The sequence below is a fragment of the Pristiophorus japonicus genome, unplaced genomic scaffold (genome assembly GCF_044704955.1).
Source record: "Pristiophorus japonicus isolate sPriJap1 unplaced genomic scaffold, sPriJap1.hap1 HAP1_SCAFFOLD_4005, whole genome shotgun sequence".
NCBI lineage: Eukaryota > Metazoa > Chordata > Chondrichthyes > Pristiophoridae > Pristiophorus > Pristiophorus japonicus.
The window spans coordinates 4,819-10,554 of NW_027253877.1; the positions used below are offsets into that span (position 1 = coordinate 4,819).

Below are 5,736 nucleotides of genomic sequence, written 5' to 3' on the forward strand. Positions count from 1 at the left end.
AAGATCCCATGACATTTTTTCGAAGAAGAGCAGGGGAGTTATCTCTGGTGTCCTGGCCAATATTTATTCCTCAATCAACACAACAAAAACAAATTATCTGGTCATTATCACAGTGCTGTTTGTGCCGCATTTCCTACATTTCAACAGTGACAATACTCCATTGGCTATAAAGCGCTTTGGGACGTCCGATGGTCGTGAAAGGAGCTATATAAATGCAAGTCTTTCTTTCTTTCTTTTCTAAATCATTGACTCATTTCTAATTCCGTGATTTGAGACATTGCAACTCTGAGATTGAGATTCTATTTTGTTTTATCTTCTTAGAACAAATTGATATTTTGGTAGCAGGTGCTGGAACTGGTGCTACAGGTACCAGCATTGGCATAGCAAGGACATTCAGGGAAAAATGTCCCAACTGCTAGGTATTTCATATCAAAGTCAACTCATTGAGCCAAGCACTGTTCTTTACTGACCTGCTGCTGCAATTTTCAGCCAGTACTGGCTATTAGAAGGCCTCATGTTAATTTTCATGCTCTCCAGCACTATAAATTGTTCCCATTTCACACAGGTTTTCTGGCAGTCACCATGGATATGCAAATGAGCTAGCCCATGAAATGCTGACGTAATTACATCTCCTGACTATTGCCGGGCACAGCTCATTTTCCATTGGCGCCAAAGTATTGCAGCACACCGTGTGGAATCTCTCGGCCATCATATTGGAACTGGCAGCAACAGTGAGAGAAAGTTTTTGAAAACATATATAAAGATTGGATTTTTGTATTGTCCCAATAGTAATGTTGGCAGGTTGAAAGGTCGTGAACGGTGACTCTGATTCTCTCTCCACAGATGCTGCCTGACCTGCTGAACATTTCCGGCTTATTTCTGCTTTTAGTTCAGATTTATAGCCTCCGCAGTATTTTGCTTTTGTATAGTTGTTGTAGTAATATAGGCAGGCTTTGCTGTTTTATGAGACATTGCAAGACTAATTCATAAACAGAAGGGTCGTTGTCTCTGAAATAAATTGAGGTCCCGATGTGGGGTATTTCTGAACAGGAAACTTTCTATAATTCAGATTCAAGGTTTCTTCGTGCTTCTTTTACCTTTTCTAAGCTCATCCTCTCTGGCAAGACAATAATGCAGCGATATCCCTTCACAGCAGCCACTAACCCCAGGCCAATTCCTGTAAAAACATACATAACTTGATGAGCACATATGCATTACTTAGGACAGACAGAAACCAGTACTCAACATCCAAAATGATTAACCCTTCTAATCTAATCTCCTTCTGGAATGTTGGGGCTGATTCCATCCACTGATTTCCCACTACTGATTCTCACTGGGACAGTGGAATCTGCTCCTGATAGCAAAGCATGAGGCGAAGTAGACAACTCACTAAAGTGGGAGGCATGTCATTCAAAACCGACCCATTCTGTAGCAGGCACTATCTGACATTTAGTGCACGTTTAGTGTATTAGAATCTTTAGATCTCTAATAAAAAATAATAATACAACCACTCTATGCCAGCTACATCCCATTATGATGCACCGCTGAGGAAAACTAATGCTGGAATCTCTTAAGGTGTATTGCTATCTTCTATTGTGTTGTAGTGCATCGACCCATTTAGACTCAAATCTTTAGGCCGATGTTATAATAATTCTTACCTGTGTTACCTGAAGTTGGTTCAATGATGACGCTACCTGGCTTCAGAATCCCTTGCTTCTCAGCATCTTCGATCATCCGTAAAGCAATTCGGTCCTTAATACTCCCACCAGCACTTAAGAACTCACACTTCACCACTAGAAAAGATGTTAGTAAAGTAGCCTTAGGGCGGTTGAGTTTCCAATTAGTTTCTGCTCTGACATTTTATCAATATCTGGCACAAAGAACCAAAATAATGGAAGATAATTGCAATTAAAAAGTAGCACAAAAATATTGAGTTAGTATTGGCCCGTATTTTCCGGTGCCTATGGGTGCATACATGAAAACCCAGAACTTGTGATCTGTCAAGTCTTGACAGATTGTAGCCATCCCCGGGAAAAGGTCATCCACGGGCAGAGAGTTGGGGTATTTGCCCAACTACTGCCCAGCGAATGACCGTGAAATTCTTACGCCTGGTAAAAGCAGGCGTAAGGCCTGTTTTTACCAGTGTAAGGCCTGCTTTTACCAGCATAAGAGTTTAAAAGTATATAAAAAGATTTTTTTTTCAATGACATCATCACCGTGCGCGGTGACCACTCTGCCCTACGCCGACCCATTACCGCCCCACAGGGGAATTTACCCTGTGGCCCGCGAGGCAGACACGAGCGGATGTCAATGCCAGTTTAGCGGGTTACGAAGCTGGCCCACATCCATTCTTGGGGTGGTGCTTAAAGGGGGGGGGCCGCTAATGCTCCGGGCCGCCATCTTTTTTTGTCGGCCGACTCTCAGCTCGGCTCGACGATGGCGACCCTAGCGTGATCCGGGCTGCCATTGTGCGCCTGGCACTCCGTCTTGGGTGCCGGGCTGCTGGCTCGGTCGCACGCTGCCCTAGTGGCCCAGTGGAGACCATCAGAGGCCAGGCAGAGTGCGCAGCAGCACTCCCATTTAAGTGAAGGGGAGGAGCATTGAAGCACGTCAGCACTACGCGGAGCATCCACCTAGTGCTTGACTTCCCACCCCAGTAGTGCCCCAGTTACCGTCCCCAAAGGAAGTGGAGCGCAGGAGATTGTGCTCCGCTTCCTTTCGGGGCAGTAAGGACAATTCCTGGTGGGGGGTGGGACTTCCGCGCTGGGGTGCTAAAAGATCTGGCCCAGAAGGTTACCGCCCCCAATTGGGGTGCAGGGCAATTTCACCCGCTTGGTTTCTAGATGTTCTATTTTCTCCTTTAGTTGGGAATCCATTATTTTTCCTACTCCCGATGTTAAGCTGACTGGACTATGGTTTCCTGGCCATGTTCTATCTTTCTTATTAAATATTCGTATTATGTTAGCTATCCACCAGTCGTCTGGCACTACATCTTTTTCCAACGAATTACTAAATATGTGCAGTCTTCCCTCGAGTCCTTTAAAATGTGTGGATGTAATCTGTCCAGATCAGGGGTTTTATCCTCTTTGTGTTTGACTAGTTTATTTAATATTTCTCCCCTTTTTTATTTTAAATGCAGTTATTTCATTTCTAATCTTATCATCCAATGGGCTCGTTCTGTCTCCCTGGTAAGTACTGAAGCAAAGTAATTATTTAATATTTCTGCCATCTATTTATTGTTGCCTGTGATATTATCCTGTCCATCCCTTAGTGGCCTTATTCCCATCCTGACATTCCTTTATTATTTATGTGCCTGTAAAATATTTTACTATTTTGTTATATGTTCCTTGATAATCCTTTTTCCTAATTGTGTTTTTTTTTACTTCTCTCCAATCTCTTCATATTCTCTCTTGTCTTGCTCTTCCCTGCTCTCCATGTACTTAGTGTATGCCTCTTTCCTTGCCCTCAATACTTTTTGCCTCTTCGGTATACAAAGACTTGTACCGTACCAGCCACTCATAATGCTGAAGTGACTGCAGCACAATCACAATAGCTAAACTACAGCCCCAAGCTCACACTTGTCTCAAGTCTCTGCCATATACTGCAACCCCCCGCCAAAATAAATCTCTGAAAGTTACAGGTCTACAATATGAAAGAATTTGAGCTCATTCATGGGAGACACAAACTTTTAAATGTTGGTGTTCAGACAGATTTGGGTGCCCTTGTGCAATAAAACAAAGAAAGCTAGCATGCATGTACAGCAAGCAATAAGGAAGGCAAATGGCATGTTGTTCTTTATTGCAAGGGGGTTGGAGTATAAGAGTGAGGAAGATTTGCTACAATTGCACAGGGCCCTGGTGAGATCACACCTGGAGTACTGTGCATAGTTTTGGTCTCCTTATCTAAGGAAGGATATACTTGCCTTGGAGGCGGTACAACAGAGGTTCAGTAGATTGATTCCTGGGATGAAAGGCCTGTCTTATGATGAGAGATTGTGTAGAATAGGCCTATACTCTCTGGAGTTTAGAAAAATGAGAGGTAATCTCATTGAAATATACAAGATTCTGAAGGGGATTGACAGCATGGATACTGGAGTGTCGAGAACTAGGGGGCACAGTCTCAGGATAAGGGGTAGGCCATTTAAGACAGAGATGAGGAGGATTTTTTCACTCAGAGTGTTGTGAATCTTTGGAATTCTCCACCCCAGAGGGCTGTGGATGCAGAGTCTCTGAATATATTCAAGGGTGAGATAGATAGATTTTTGGAGTCTCGGGGAATCAAGGGATATGGGGATCGGGCGGGAAAGTGAAGTTAAGATCGCCGATCAGCCATGATCTTATTGAATGGTGGAGCAGGCTCGAGGGGGCGTAGGGCCTACTCCTGCACCTATTTCTTATGTTCTTATGTTGTTATAATGTACTTACATAGCTCACATTTGAGTCCATACTCCTTCACAATATTATTGATTCGGATGAGGGGCGTGTTACCAATTTGATAAAGGACATTGGGCAAAATCTTGGGTAAATTCTTCCTGGAAAAAAAGAATCAAAGGCATAAAATCTAACAGAATACTGTGATACCTATCTGAAACTAATCTGAGTATCCTGTCCAATGGTAAGCACAATGCATGATATGGTACTGGGTCAAATACAACAGGAAGATTCCAGGTTTGATCTCTGCTCCGTGATGAATTAGTTAATCGCAGCTTGGAAGCCAGGATTCCTGTTCCTGTTCATTAGCCATGAACATTTTGAAAAATGCATGCGCATCAAGTGAAGGCAGGATCAGGCTTGCTATTCCCTGTGATAGGCAATACAATTCTTGCCAACACTCACTTTTCAGATTCATACAGTCGGAATTACCAACGGGTGAATTACCACTGCTGCTATTAACATTGTACCCCTTCAAAGGACATGTCGAACATGTCTGCTGGTGCCAATGGTTCAGGCAAAAGATCCCATACACTATTTGAAGTGTCCAGACCAGTAACTCTCCCTCAATGAACATCACCAAATATGTCTGGTCGTGTGTCTCTTTGATGTTGGTGGGAATCGTTGCAGTATGCAAGATGGCTTCTGCATTCACCGATATTGGAACAGCCTGTGTGGGTTATATTTTGGCGATTGGCAGGTTTCGGGTGGTCAAATGTCAGAGCGTGCCCAACGCCCACTCGATGGGATACCTGGTCAATTTTGAAGTGCGGGCCTTATTAGCATAAGACTGGAGGGTTACAAGTGGAAAATGAGCACCTTGAGGCAGTCTGTCAGCTCTGGCCTGGCCAGCCTCTGGTCCAGAAGATAGTAGGTTGTGGACGTCCATTTTCAAGAGATTGCGGGGGGAAACCGGTGCAGCTGTGGCCTACGTTGTTTCTGTGGAGCCTGAAGGAGCACCTCCACTCTTCCTGGCCCCACAAAAATGTAAATTAAAAGTTATCTTTGGGCTTCCTCTTCATCTGGAATGCCTACACTCTACCCAGTACTGTCCTAAACTGCCAATCGGAGTCCTGTATACTTCATAGGAACCTGACTTGCATAGTAAAATGGCCTACCACCTGACTCAGGCAGTGCTTCGGACACCCAGTGGTAGTCCCCAGGGAACATGGGGTCAACCACCCCATCAGAAGGAACTGGGCTGTAAGTCATTGCTCATGTTTACATTGCGTTAACACCCCATTTTCACCAGGTGGCAAGCTTTAAAATCTCCTCACTGCATACCAAAGTGATTAGTTGTACATGA

At 44.0% G+C, this 5,736-nt stretch overlaps 1 long non-coding RNA gene across 1 annotated transcript; it reads right to left on the minus strand.

The window, feature by feature from the left end:
* Positions 1 to 1,097: 1,097 nt before the first annotated feature.
* On the minus strand, positions 1,098 to 4,484 carry LOC139250606 (uncharacterized). Its single transcript, XR_011591335.1, has 3 exons — positions 4,425 to 4,484; positions 1,659 to 1,793; positions 1,098 to 1,177 (listed from the first exon to the last, which is right to left on the minus strand). It is a non-coding gene; the product is annotated as an uncharacterized lncRNA (long non-coding RNA).
* Between the last annotated feature and the right edge of the window lie 1,252 nt (positions 4,485 to 5,736).